The 15,332-nt window shown below is 41.7% G+C and overlaps 1 protein-coding gene across 10 annotated transcripts in view; it reads left to right on the forward strand.

Moving 5' to 3' along the window:
- Nucleotides 1-15,332, forward strand: part of LDB2 (LIM domain binding 2) — a 339,258-nt gene that overhangs the window by 128,598 nt on the left and 195,328 nt on the right. The gene's annotated exons all lie outside the window — the stretch shown is intronic.

A 15,332-nucleotide genomic window follows, 5' to 3' on the forward strand; every position in this document is an offset into this window, starting at 1 on the left:
CTCCTAGTTACTGTATCAGCAACATCCTTCTAATTTCCTCTTACCAATTATCTCAGGTGTTGTTGGCCAAGTGCTATCTTTTCTGGGGGTGGGTGGGGAGTGGGGGAGACCCCAGCTGCTTTGAACACACAGTTTGGGATTGGTGTTGACAGAATTATAGTCCCCTGACTTTCCTGCGAGTGATAACTCTGTAAGGATCCTCCAATTACAGCCCATGGCACCTTGGGCAGCAGCTGATCTGTCCTGATTAGGTTCAGCCACCTTGTCAGAGATCAGATGTGCTAGTTCTGCTGTAAGACTGGGAGGCACAGATACGTCAGCGCCCAGGCAATTAATGTCTGGTTACATCAGGGGGAGATGTGTTTCCAGAAACCAGGGTTGCCCATATGAAAGGATCAGTCAGAGGGTAAAACACCCCACGTGTCACAAGCATGGGGAGGAGATGATGCTGGAACCAGGATGTTTGAAGGAGGCAACCCAGAGCATTGGGCAACTTATAGGTAATCAGGCTCTTGCTAAAAACGATTGAAAGATCTGATGGCTGCTAACTGTATTTCAAAGCCATTGGGAACAACAAGTTATTGGTGGTGGTGTTTTAATTTTGGTGACTTTAGGCAACTCAGTAGTGTTCGGATCTATTGCATGATGAGTTCATTAATTATGCTAATAAATGCGTGGTGATTTGCAATAGTGGCAGACTGGGGCAACTCAGCAACTTGGACTTGCTGCCCTATGGAAACTCAGTGCCAGGAGCATGTCTTTGGATCTGTGTACTTTGGGCTTTTAAAGGCGTGGGGCATTTCTAATAAATATTTTGGGTGAGGGCGGCAGCTAGTATGTCAGACAATGGGCTGTTTTAGTGTCTTTATTCAGCATAATGACTCTGTTGCAGGCACAGGTAAGCCACTTGATGGGGTTCTGATGAGTTAATTTGCCTTCCTGGGTGTGGGTGCCCCCAAGACATGCCCGAGACAGTAAGAGAGTCGGGTTTAGAAGCCACTGTTTCCAAAGTTCCTAGGAGATAAATGAACTCGGCAATCCAACAATTACTCTCTCCCCAAAAGCCTGCCTGATCAATGGTGAATAATTTCCAACTGAGCAGTCATCCATCTTGTGAGCCTCTTCTTCTCTCTCTCTTTTTTTTTAGGCATAAGCTCAGATACTTTCAAGTTATCATTGTTTTATGTTCCTTATTCCTATGCTTTTTTGGTTTGTTTGTTTGGAATTTATCAGGGTCTGCTCCAGGAACTAGAATTACAGTTTTAAAGCCTGCTCTAATAAAACAGGTCCCCCATCTTCCCTCTGTTCACCCCTCACCCCGACATCATTTGGGGGTGAGGCATGATCAGTGCCTCTTTAAGAGCTTACATCCATGGACAGGAGGAATGCCTGACTCTGAGCCATTGTTGCCCAGGTTTCTTTGTTTCTCTGAGCCAAAATATTTCCCAAGCAGAGAAGAGAAACAAAGATGATTGACAGCTTGGAGCCAAGTCTCATCAGCTGCTTTGCTGACAGCCTGGTGATGTGCACACACTGCTGATGTGCGGGCGAGTGACAGCTGATTGACAGCCGGGACTGGGAGACGGGAAGATGAAGCAGGCTTAGAACGCCCGGCACACGCTGTTTATGCAGCGCTCCCAGCACAGGCGCTGCCACCTTAACTCATTCGTGGTCCAGGCACCCTTTGCCAGGCTGAGAAGGCACCTGCTGGCCTGGGCTGCAGGCTGTAGCTCTTCCGTGAGTCCTTCCAGGGAGCCACGAGCTTTGCATTTCTGAGGGAGAATATAAGTCTTCACTGTTACATTTACATATACAGTCTTCACTTGTACATGTAAAAAAAATCCCCAATTACTTTCATTCTAGGTAACAAGAAATATTCCAATGAGATTTCTTTACCCCTTACTAGGAAAAACTGCTTCTTCTCCCTCCCCATCTCTCTGTTTAGATGTCTTATCTCTAAGCTAGGTGAATCCCATAATATGCACTTGCTTATATGTTTGTTCCCTGTCACCCTCTATTAGAATGTTATCTCCACCTGGGCAGGACTTTTATGTTATTTATTGCTGAATTCTCAAATGAATACACGAACTCACACATAATAGGTGCTCAATAAATATTTGCTGAGTGAATAATTGAATGAATGAATTGACATTTGGGGAAAGTTTATATCAACAAACAGAAGGTTGACAAAACAATCCCTTTACCTAGATCTCTGGACTATTTTAACTGGAAGAATTGAATCAACAATTGAATTGAACGATGTGCTGGCATTTTCAAATAAGCTCTAGGATATGGTCTTATCTACTTTAAGTGGGGCAGGGGAGCAGTGAAAAAATTCAGGAAATAAGTATGCTTCGGGAGGTGCATTGTGCCTCTGTATTAGTTGTGTTGCACCCCCCACCCGGGTCCCCACTGTCCTCATGTCCCCAGGTGGGACATGATTGGGAGAAATATAGACTGCTGGGAGTGGCTGGTGTGGAGAGAACCTGATAGACAGGGTTACTGGACCTGTCTGATATCGGGCTGTGTGTCCCTAAACCAACGTGCCAGTCCCTGCCTTGCGGCACATCAGGAAGTTGTTCTCTAGCAGTTCCAGGGAGGTAGGTTTCTCCTGGGGGTAGGAAAGGTAAGTGACTTCCTCTTTGTCAACAGATTAGTGACTAAAGACTATTAGAGCTGAAAAGCATCTTTTCTGAAAATGGAAAGTTGGTCCAGAGGATCCCAGCTGGCGAGTCATTGGGCCTCCAGTCCACTGACTTCAAAGTCGAAGTCAGAGCATCTTCCCTCTCCTGTCCCCATCCTATCCCTACATCCTCCCATAGCTAATGGGAAAGGAATGGATTCGTCAATTCACACATTTCCAGGAACATAAGTTGCAAATAATGACCGTGTCTGATATGACAGAAGGCAAGGCAAATAGAGGAGTGGGTTCCTGAGCCCTCTGCATGCGGACTTGGCACACTTACTCTCCAGCATTCTGTGTGATTTTCCTTCCCCATCTTGTACAGAAACAGCCATTATTAGCTTGATTGCTCACTGTTAACTTCAAGCTAGTACTGAGGTTCCTCTACTCCCTTTTCAGGCATATGGCAGAATTGTGCCCCTCACCCTTCTCTGTCCTCATGACCATCACAAATCCCTTCAGGTAAAGGTGCTGGTAACCCCTCAGGACACTGAGGCTGTGTCCAGGTTCACGTTGGCCATGTTCTTCATCAATAGGAAATGTGTGGTTCCCAGTTCATTCAGGGAATAGTTCTTTGCTGGGAGAGCTGCATGGAGAAAGTTCTCCTGAGTCCCTTGGCCTTAGAGAGGCCACACGACATAGTCAAAAGGGCACCAGGGTTAAACATGTCTTGGGTTTTAATCTGTGCTAGGTTTGGTAAACAGAGTCTCCATTTTCTCATCTATAAAATGGGCACAATACTATCATCACTGGCTTGTGGTAAAAATTAAATTAGATAATCCATTAAAAGCAAACCTTGGCCCAGTTGGTGTAGCTCAGTGGTTGAGCATTGACCTATGAACCAGGAGGTCACTATTCGATTCCCAGTCAAGGTACATGCCTGGGTTGTAGGCTCAATCCCCAGCGTGGGGTGTGCAGGAGGCAGCCAATCAATGATTCTCTCTCATCATTGATGTTTCTGTCTCTCTCTCCCTGTCCTGTCCTCTCTGAAATCAATAATTAAAAATAATTTTAAAGCAAACCTGGGACCATTTGAAATGTAGTGTCATCAGTATTGACTATTGTTATTTAACCATGCCCAGTCTCAGCCTCACTCCAGCTTTTGTGCATCATTCGATGGGCTTGACAGTTGGCAGGAGCTTCTCATGTGTGTTCAGTGTTTGGAGCTTGCTGCAGAGCCTCGCTGATTAGCTGTGAGCCCATAGGACCACTCTGGTGGGCACTTCCTGCTGAAATGCACACCAAAGAGATGGCCTCCTCCCAGAAACTAGCTCTATGTCTGGTGGGTCAGTGACGTGCAGGGGGAGGGAAACAGAGGGGAAGGGTGAGTGAGTATGTGTAGGGCTCTGTACTTTGGTGGGTAAGGACTCCCACACTTAGTTAAACATGTCTAGGTTGGCATTCTTGCTTTGGAAATTCAGGTGAGAAATGATATAACTACTAAAATGCCATCTTGTCTCAGGGCACTTCCTTGAGGCCTACATTTTAGCAAAGATGTATTGTACAGCAGGTGCTCTGGATACGATACCTGGGTGCAAATCCAGCTTTGTCTTTTACTACCTGTGTGATTTGGCATAAGTCATGTTCTAAACATCAGTGGTCTCAGCGGAAAAGTTTGATGATCTGATGCATGTGAAGTTCTTAGCAGAGTTTCTGGCACCATGAAAATGATCCATAAATAGCTTTTGCTATTGGATTGAATTCCAATGAGCACATTGTGGTCTCTAGATTGAGATCCAGGGCAATTCAGATACAGTTGTCATTAATCTAACTCTTGTTTGGAATTTCGGGATTGATGGCTGCCAGTAATTTTCTATCACACACTTGTTAGTTCACCATGACTTCTGTCTGGAATAAGCATTTCTGACATGTGACCTCAAACCTTCATAGTCACATCAGCCAAACTATTCATTCTCTTTCTGTCTGTGGCTACTCGGGGGAAGGGGGGGGGCGCATTTTACTCTCCAGAAAATGAAGGTTGTTTTAAGACAAGTCATCACTTTGCATAGCATTATTTTCCTCTGTTTCTCTTGGTCATCAAGTCCCATTAGATAGTTTGAAGAACCACACATCGGTCCCTCTGTGGAGTCATTTTGACATCCATTTCTCTTTTACATTTTCTTCCCACCTCCCTTTCTTCTAACAGCGCTGATAGCATTGCAATATAGTCTAAGCGCTTCAATTTTCTCCTGTAATATGTGTTTTTTTATGTGTTGTGTACTTGGATGTGTCCCCCGAAGGTAGAGAAATTCTAGGAGGCCCACACAGCTTCAGCATCTCTGGTTACTATTTTTCTCCTGCTTTTTATTGGTTCACCTGGTCCAGCTGTGCTTTAGTGTGTTTGCTATAGAGACATTTTTAAAGCATTTCCCCCACTTTCTTTTCCTCTCTAATTTATTACATGATTAAAGATAGATTTCTGGGAAAATCACTCCTTGAGTACATGCATAGGAGCTTTGACACCACACTTAATAACTACTGTGTCATGAATGTGGCCATTTAAAAAAGCTACATGCACAGAATGTCCTTGCAGAAGGGGGAGGAGGGAGATATAAGGCCAGATCTGTGTGTGTGAAAAGAGAGTCCACCTGAGATCTGAAAAGGCTCAGGTTTGTGGGGCTGGTGCTTGAAGACCCCGAATTTCTTCAGGAGACATATGCCAGCTGGTCCTGGACATCTTCCTCCACAAAGTAGCTATGTTCCTCTGAAAATTCCTCATTTTCTTCCATTTTTTCCACTTATGGAAGTAGAAATGAAAATCATGAACTTTGGATCCACACAGATGTATTTTGAGTCTTTGCTCCACCATAACGCTGTGATGTTAGGCATGTGATGTGATGGTAGGCATGTTGCTTAAACCATATTAACCTCAGTTTCTTTATATATAAACCCAAGGTAATAACACCAACATCATAGGGTACTTGTGAAGATTGAATAAGATTAAATAATATGTAACCTTAGCTTAGTGATGCCCATGGAAAGCACATAATAAGTAATTAGTCCATGAATGAATGAATGCATGACCAAGAGAATGAGTGAAACCTATGATATGCCAGTCACTTGTTTTAAAGCAGAAGATAGTTCCCATTATTCATTTAGTCATTTGGCACATAGCAGGGAAAACTCTGCCTTTGGGCAAAGCCAGACCACACCTGTCTTCTTTCTATATGGACCCCTTAAGAGTTGAATTTGTAACCAATTGGGAGAAAAAATGATATTAATGGAAGATGGTGGTTTAAACAAACAAGCCCCAAACTATTACAATGATGACACCTGTCCAACAGAGGGTTAGGATTCCATCACCTACTTTGCTCAGACAGCAAGAAGCTATTGAACACATATCAAGTGTTGGCCACTGTTCTAGGCACCTTTGGACTTGCTATCTTATTTATTGAGGACCAGGTGAAAGGAAATGAACTTCAGTTGCATTTAAAAAAAATGTATCTTAGAGAAAAGAATGCACTGCCTCGGAGTAGCACTTGATGGCTCGTTACTGGATGATTGTGGCATTTTCGTTGCTTAATGACATAGACCTCTTTGTCTCAGATGACTCCAGAAAATGATTTCCTTTCCATGGAGCTTCACTAAATGGTTTCTGGATGGCTCTGGCCTCTGAACTTGTGGTTTTAGTGAGTGACCCTTTTCAACAGCAGTCTTCATTAGTCTGGCGATATTTGGAGTGAATTGAATTAGGACTAAAGCACACTATCATTTGAAGTTCATTTGTTCCTGCACTCATCCTTTGGCTAATTCATTCAGAAATCACTGAGTTTTTGCTATTTGTCATTATAGTGGGGCATACAGTTAAAGAGAAAGGCCTTTTCTCACAATTTTTTTCATTTGCTTTTGATTCCATTTTATTTAAAATTCTTACTTTACATGGGCATAATCAGCTAAGTAGCTCAAAAATAAAATATTCTGATATTAATGCCAAATCTGGGACTAGTTATAAAAAAGACTTGAGAGAAAGCCTACAACTGATCGATGAACAGACAGACTCCTAAGGGGGGAAAAGAAACCGAATCTCTTCCCATTTGTGGTTCCAATGGATGATATCAAGATTTGCAAATGGGCCATAACAATAGATTGAACAGACATTCCATTCTCTCATTGCTAATAAATACCACACTAATAATTACATGAAATAATGGACATAAAATACTTTGAATGGATTTAAAGTGCTTTGCAAGTTGAAGGTATAACCATCACCATATTTGTAATTGATCTTTATGATTTTATGACTTTCTGTTTTCCCTTTATAAGTCAAGCTGTTAAGAAATCTAGGAGGATTGTTGGGTTTCTCATGCAGATAAAATTTATTGTTGAATATACATTTATGGGCCTGACTGACTTGAGCAAGTCAGACCCATAACTGCCCTTAAATGCTTAATTGAGGTCTGGGTGAAGTACTAACCAAGAAATGGACAGTGTGTGTTGTTTTTGAGACTCTGTGTGACTATGATATCTATGGGGTCTGACACATACCTTTCCTGACTCTTGGTTTCATAGCTTATATTCCTACTCCTAAATTTCTCTATGGTTTTAACACCAAGATGTCACTATCCCATTATGGGCCACAGGAAGATTGTGGCAAACTTTTTAATTATTAAAATTACAGGTAGTGTAATTGGCATTTATTATCTAAGGGCTGGCAATGTTAACAGAATTATAGAGATACATATCATTCTATCCTCTTTTAATCCCATTTACTCATCATCTTGAGGATAAGGTTGCTAGATAAAATGTAATAAAAATATAAATGTAATAAAAATAAAATACAATAGTTCTATTACAAAATTATCTTTTGTTTATCTGAAATTGAGAGTTAACTGGGCATCCTGTGTTTTTCTTTGTTGAATGTGGCAGCCACAAGTTCATGCTCAAATATGAAATCCTGATAATTCCAGAGAAGCTAAAATAGGGTGTGAGCATGGCATATTATATGAAAAAACTCTAAGAGATTTACCTGGTTTCTTAGTCACAGAAGTCTTCCCTCTGTGTATGTCCAGCCCTGTATTCATGAGTCCCTCCTACAGAACAAAACGCCTCAGCAGTGGGTGGGGTGGGGTACAGGTTGAAGCCCGCCTGAATTTAAATCCAAACTCTGTATTACAGGCTGTCCACAGTTGACTTTGCCAGGGATTGGGCATAGTCATTGAAGAGTTACATTGCCTGCCTTAAAGGAGCTTACAGTTAACTCTAATGCAATAGCATCAACACTAGAAGAGCAGGACAAGGGAAGTGACCATATGGCACTGAGAAAGAAGTGATCAAATCTGATTTTAACTCCAGTTGAGTCTTTTAATAAATAAAAAAAGTTTGCCAAAATCACCCCGTAGCCCACGATGGCGTAGCGCCATCTTGCTATGAGAACCATAGGGGACAAATAGGAGTAGGAACATAAGCTATGAAACTAAGAGTCAGGAAATACATGTGCCAGACAGAGTCATAGTCACACAGAGTCTCAAAAACACACCTCCTCTCCATTTTCCGGTTACTACCTCATTCCGACCTCAACTAAAGGGCTGGCAAAGATTTATTTCTAACCTTCTAAAACCCTTAGTTTTCTAAAGTCATGGCAGAAAATACCCTACCACAATGCTTTGAAAATATAGGCGTTCAGTAAATATTTATGGACTGCATGAGCGATGTAGCACTGGTAAATAGTACAAATATGACCCACAGGGCCTGAATATTTGGCTCACAGGCACATGATTGTGCATATGATATTTCCCGTGTTTTAGTAAGTTTCTACCCTTGCAATCTCAAGTTGTAGCTACTCATCGATGTCAGAGTCACAGAAATGTCACAGAGCAACTTGGAAATTTGTCCACAAACAGAAACAGGACTTGAGACTCAAATATTTTAAACACCAAACCGAAATCACATTTACCCAACCTACAACACTAGGATTGATTTTTTTTCTTTTCTTTAAAGCTTTGGGCCATGAGTTGATAGAGTATTTCACCACATGGTTTGTCTGCCACCCTCCTGGTAAGTCCATTTCATGGAATAAGTAGTCCTTAGCAGTGTTTAACTAGGTACATGAATCTACTTATTAAACAAATCTTAATAAACTTCATTTCCTTGGAAACAGTTGTTTATTTATTTAACCTTTCTCAGGGACTTCCCACATGTCATATTTCTGTGCCCTAACGATAAGAAGATGAATGAACAAAATCTCTTGCCTTGGAGGAGCTAAAGGTCTAGTGAGCTCTTATTTCTAGGACTTATTATTAGCCAGATGGTTTCATATGGATGCCCCTTGCCTCCTCGGTTTATGAAACTGTTCTTAATCATAGTCACCAACATATTTTTAGACTCTATATCCAAATGTAACAATTGTTTTCTTCTTTTCATTTTTTTAACAAAAAAATCTTTAAAAAACAGTTTAAAGTGAGATGTTTGCAGTATTTTCTTTGTATGACACTTAGCGAGGTGACATGCTGTGAGGTCCACTCCCCATAAGCTAATGTGTAGCCTAATCTTTACTTTGTGACATGTTTTCAGGTTGTAAATGTACCTTATTTGTGACAATGGGGTAAGATAAAGCATTTGTTGAAGTCAGTTTAAATTAGCATTCTTGTACAACTGTATTAGGCATGTTCAGGTAACTTTCATGAAGAATGTAGAGGCTTTATGACAAAATCACCCATCCGGATGTGTTCCATTATTTATTGTTTCATCAAGGTAGTCATATTTGAATTCAAGACCTTACGGGACTAGGTACCTTTATTATTCTTTCCAAGAGAATCAGCTTCACATGACTATTACAGCGTGCTTGTTTATTTTTATGAAGTTGGTCCTTTCCCAATTGGTGCTACCTTCAATATACTCTTTGATGGGAACTTTCCTGATGCAACATGTATCTTTCGCTTTTCAACAAGCCAGAAGAAGCTGAAATTGACACTAGTAATCATTTTTAAGATCCGTAGAAGGAGGAAGTAAGGTCACATGTGAGCAAGTGATGAGACAAGTTCTTCATGTTATCTGAAACAACGAGAGTATTACATTATTTTTACAGACTTTTCTAAAAAATAAGTCTTACTTAGTCCTGCCTTTGAATAATCTTATTTGCAATTTGATCGTCTTTTGTTTTACTTTGAAAAATGCATCATTTGCTATGCCAGGATGGGTGCGTTACACTGAGAACAATGAAAGAGCAAGAGTTCTTCCAGAGTCTAATCGTGAGGCAAGCCCAGTCTGTAATGCGTAGGGGGGTATTCTCTCATAGACACACATGGTATCTCCATGTTAACTCTCGGATTCCAGATAAAATCAGCACTTGAGATGGTCCCCAGTAATAGGATGATGTGTGTGTGTGTGTGTGTGTGTGTGTGTTGCAGAATTAATGCAAGCTTTGAAAATATTTCAAACATTGAAGTTAGTTACCTGAGAGATGTAAAATTTTCTCTGGAAATGTTTGTCATGCCATATGTGTGTTAGTCATGTCCTATGTGTGAAGTACTCACATTTGATAAAGTCAACTACTCTTATTCAATTGAGGCATTTAGGAAAGTTCAACTTTCAAGCTTAAAAAAAAATCAATGATAATCAGCTTTTTCAAGGTTGCCTGCCTAAAACAACTTAACATCTCTATACTTATTTGCTTCTCTTCAATAGAATCATAAGATAAATGATAAACTCTGTTTGGCAGATTATGTAAACAAACCGCCAATTATGTCCTTAATAGTTTCCCATACTATTAGTGCCCAAATGTATTTCCTATAAAATGCTTAAGTACTCAGAGCGCTATTATTTCTTTTAAAGATGGGCCCAAAATCAGTAACGATGAGAGTTATTATTCAGGTTCAGTGTGGCAGCAATTTTTCACCTGATAATTACCTTGTTAAATTAACGTCAGACCAGCGCCATGCCTTGATTAAGAAAACGGTCCTCCAGCCCCGTGCAAGCGGCCCCGCTGTGGAAACAGTGCTAATTTATTGAACCCAGGCTCATCTTCAGCACGGCTTCTGTGACATTCCTTAATAGAAGTTCTGAGAAGTTGTATGTTTCTTATGAGGGGATGATGCTTTCTTTGCTGAGGTCCCATTGTATCTCTTGACGGTTGGTGTTTCCCATATTCTTCCTGTTTTCCGCTCTGGGCTTTGCCAACCCGGGCACTGTGTACTAGTGATTGGGGCGATCCCCATTCAGAGCCTTCAGGAGGGGGAGGGAAGATGACCCGTCCCCAGGGCAACAAGGAATGACTGCGCTACCTGCCGCTCCTCTTCCTGCCTCCCCTGGTTTTGAATTGCCATTTAATTTGTTACTTCTTTCCCTTTGGAAAGGAAAAAAAAATGTTTTACAAGACCCTCCAATAGTAGCTGTGGTTTTGTCTAAAATGAGACACGGTTACAGATTCCAATTTTTAGTCCAAAGTAAGTAATTCTTGCTACGATATCCTAAATTGCAAAAAGCAATGAGTCAGATACATAGTGGAGTCTTGGTCGTTTTTTCAAATGTTTCCGACAATAACCTCCTGGGTTGGTTAATGAGTTAAAATGACAAGCATTCGGGTAGTGTCTTAACGTTCACAGAATTCTTTCCTAAATCAGGACCATCTGTGAGCTTGTGGGGGGTGGGGGGGAGGGCTGTCTTATTTCCCTCTGCGTCCTTTGTGCCTGCTGTGGTGGGGGATAGAAAGGAGGCCATGATTAGTATTTGCTAAGCGGAACTGGCTGGCAGTATCTCATTCCATCATCACCATGAGCCCAGAGCACGTGTTATAGTGACCATATATAGGGAAGAGATGAAGAAAGTCAGGCACCCCGAGACCTGAACTCAGCTCTTCTGCCTATATCATGACCCCTTTACCATCCCACTTCTTGGTAGCATTTTTATGTATTTATTTTTTAATATGTTTTCATTTATTTTAGAGACAGAAGAAGGGAGAGGGAGAGACAGAGAAACATTGATGTGAGAGAGTAACATCAATCGGTTGTCTCCCACAGGCACCCCAACCGGGGATCAAACCCACCACCTGGATATGTGCCCTGACAGGCAATTGAACCAGCGACCTTGTGGTGCATGGGAAGACACTCAGCCAACTGAGCCACACCAGCCAGGGCTCAGTAGCTTTCTTAAACAGTATAGAATCTCTGAATGTTACCTGTTTGGATGAAAATAACCTACTATCTTGCCTGGATTCTGGAGCCTTCTTCCTTCCCTCTCCCCTCGCCCACACCTCCTGAAAACAGCACAGGTTAAGAATAATTAGTTCTCAATGGCAAATGTGTATTCACGGAGTATTTTTTTCCCCATCACAGTTAAGTGTGGATTGCTTAAATCCCTCCAACATTGCTGCTACAAAGCTGACATTTATAAATTTTCTTTCTCGGCGCAGTATGGGATCCTCCATATGTCTTTCGAAAAAACTATCTATGTTTTCAGGGAATCTAAAGATTTATTTCCTTCCCAGTCCTTGTTGCTGGCATTTTCTCCAAGCCTCCAAAACTGCCAAGAGATGAACTTCAATTTAGAGGAACTGTTACATTTGTCATTGTGAATTTGCTAAACTTTGGATAAATTTGAAGACTTATGCTTATTCCTAAAGGGAGCCTGAGAATGTCTTTGGGACTCAGAAAGTTCACACTTGACTTTCTTCCTGCTGATCCAAGGAAGCGAGTTCTTAAACCCATGTAGCCGCACTGGCTGGGCCCTGGGCCTATTACTGTCTCCACCTGGACACAACCTCACTTCCAGGAACTCACATGTGACTTCTGAGGTGCAAGGGAGAAGGGTTCTCTCCCTGCTTTGTGCTCCATGCCCCGTCTGCATTTCTGGGATGATCCATCAAAGAGCACCTCACAGTAACCTCTCACTCTAAAGGCAAATAGCCCAGCTTCAAAACAATGTCTTTGTTCTGCAGTAACTCTTTGGCCTTGGTTATTATACCTAATCTCTCTGAGCCTCACTAGTGTCATCTGTAAAATGAACGTGTCTATTTGGTGTGGTATAATGGTATTTGTAAATAATATACGTATGGTCCCTGATACACGGAACTTTATCAACAAATGGTAGCTGTTATAATGATTATTTATAGCGAATGTAGCAGGAAGTTTACTTTTCTTTGATGTGTTCAAGACAATGGCAGCTAGTTAGTGATAGAGCCTGGATTCAAGTTCTGTGCTCAGTTTTTTATAAAACACAAGGCTCTACTAAATGAGCTAAAAGTGCTATCCTCCTTTTTTATTGAATATAGTCTGGAAGTAACATAGTTTCCAGGGACCATATAGTATTTAATTTTGTCCTCTGAATCACCTTCAAATTTTTTCAGAGCCAAGTGCAATAGGAAGCATCACTAAATTCATCTAATTCAGTGACGTGTGAAGAATTGCAGACAACCTACTTGATGGATGTTTTAGTTTTCTATTGCAGCATATCAGATCACCACAATCTTAGCAGCTGAAAACCACACACATGTATTATTTTGCATTATCTGTGGTCAGGATCCGGGCACCAGTTAACTGGATCCTTTGCCCAGACTCACAGGGTGGAAATTGGGGTGTCAGTTGAGACCGTGATTCTGTCTGAGACTCAGAGGTGTTGGCAGAATTTAGCTCCTTGCAGCTGTAGGCTAGAAGTTCCCATTTTCTTGCTAGCTCCTGCTGTTCCTGGGCACATAGTTCCCTGCACAACATGGCAGCTTCCTCTTTCAAGGTCAGCAGGAGCATCTCACCTGGTGAGGCCAGGCCCATCCGGGATAATCTCTCTTTTGCTGAACTCAAAGTTGTCATTTTAGGAATGTTAATTACATCTGCACAATCCCTGTGCCATCTAATGTAACCTAATCATGGAGTGACATCTCAGCAGAGTCATGAGTCTGTTCACACTCAAGGGGAGGGGATAATGCAGGTGTTTACACCAAGGGGTGGGGGTCTTGGGAGCCATCCTAGGGATGTGGGACAAGTGTATCATTATGACACAAGACTTCTTGATACGAGTCATCAAACAAGTGTAAAGTGTCCTGTGACCTTGGGGGACTTGGAAGGCATGGCAGGACAGTGGGCAGAATTGGGGAGTCAGAGGCAGAGATGAGTGGGACAGTGAGGAAGGAATAGAGTAGAGGAAGCACGGTGTCTGGGGAAAGGCCTAGTGGTTTGGTTTGGCTGGAACTTGGCTTTAAGGAACTTACCCTGGTTCTTAAGAGACTGTAGGGTTTTGAGGACATAAAATCTGTAGATAATGTGATGAAGACTTTCAGTGTACTCAGTCAAGAAAGGAAGTGTCTGGCCTGGCCATGTGTCCTCTGTTTATGGGGCTCTGAAGCCTCTCTTGGTGGTCCCCCTTCAGCACCTTGGAGAAGTTTTCTCTACCCTTTGTGACAGAGAATTCCCAATCCTGAGGCCTCTGTGGTTTCTTAAACGCCATTCTCTGGAGGCCTCTCCCCTGAGTCTAGGAGTAGGATGGACAAGGCTGGAAACATGAGTTCAATTCTGTAAACTCTACATTAAACCAACTGGAGGTGGCTGTCAGTAAAAGAATCCAAAACCAAGCTGTACACGAAATGGTGCAGTTATTCATTCATGTGTCCATTCAGCAAGTACACACTGTGTTCCTATATGCACTGAAGTCTGCTTTTGCTCTGGGGACACAGTAAATGAGACAGTCATGGCCCCTGCCCTGGGTACGTTTCTCATCTAGACTCTAGGTTCTAGAACTAGATAATTCTAGTTAATTTAGATGTTAGTTCAGTGATGGCGAACCTTTTGAGCTCAGCGTGTCAGCATTTTGAAAAACCCTAATTTAACTCTGGTTCCATGTCACATATAGAAATTTTTTGATATCTGCAACCATAGTAAAACAAAGACTTATATTTTTGATATTTATTTTCTATACTTAAATGCCATTTAACAAAGAAAAATCAACCAAAAAAAATGAGTTCGCGTGTCACCTCTGACACGCGTGTCATAGGTTTGCCATCACTATGTTAGTTTCTCAAGATAGTGAGCTATTAAAATAAAGGTACTCTCATTATTAATTAATTTCAGCTGTGGTAAGTGTTATGCGCAAAATATATGGGACTCCACGAGGGCAAATCAGGGCCTTAAAACAACCTCTACAGGGATGGGAGTGAAGGTGGGTCAGGCTAAACCTATCTGAGGAAGTTACAACGGGTGAAAAAATCCAGGAAAATAAATATACTTGGGAGAAGAGATTGATTAAAGTGAACACAGAGTTGTCGTGTATCTAATGGGCAGACAGGGTGGAGATGTTTCAGATATGGGAATGAATGAAATCAGCCTGGATGTTTTCCTTGCTTTTTTACCTGATATTCTAATTCTCATTCTTCACAGCCCACCTCTCTCCCTAGTTCTCGCTGGAGAATCCATTGAGCCCTTCTTTCTGTGCTCGTGACACATAGCACATACATTGATTCTGGCGTAGCTCTCCTAATTCATAGTTATAGTTTACCCGATGCTCAGCCAGGACCTCACTGGAGATGTCCTCAGACAGCGATGCCAGCATTTTCATCTTTTTATCTCTAATACCTAACACTTCACCTGACACCACAGTTGGCACTAAATAATATTTATTGAATGAATAAACTAGAACTAGTTGGAAGTGATGGAAGTAACATGTGGAAAGACTGTTGTGCTTTAAAAGGAAGCACTTTCAGAATACCAGTGAGGTGAAATGGCCTGCC

Source organism: Myotis daubentonii, chromosome 1 (genome assembly GCF_963259705.1).
Source record: "Myotis daubentonii chromosome 1, mMyoDau2.1, whole genome shotgun sequence".
Taxonomy (NCBI): domain Eukaryota; kingdom Metazoa; phylum Chordata; class Mammalia; order Chiroptera; family Vespertilionidae; genus Myotis; species Myotis daubentonii.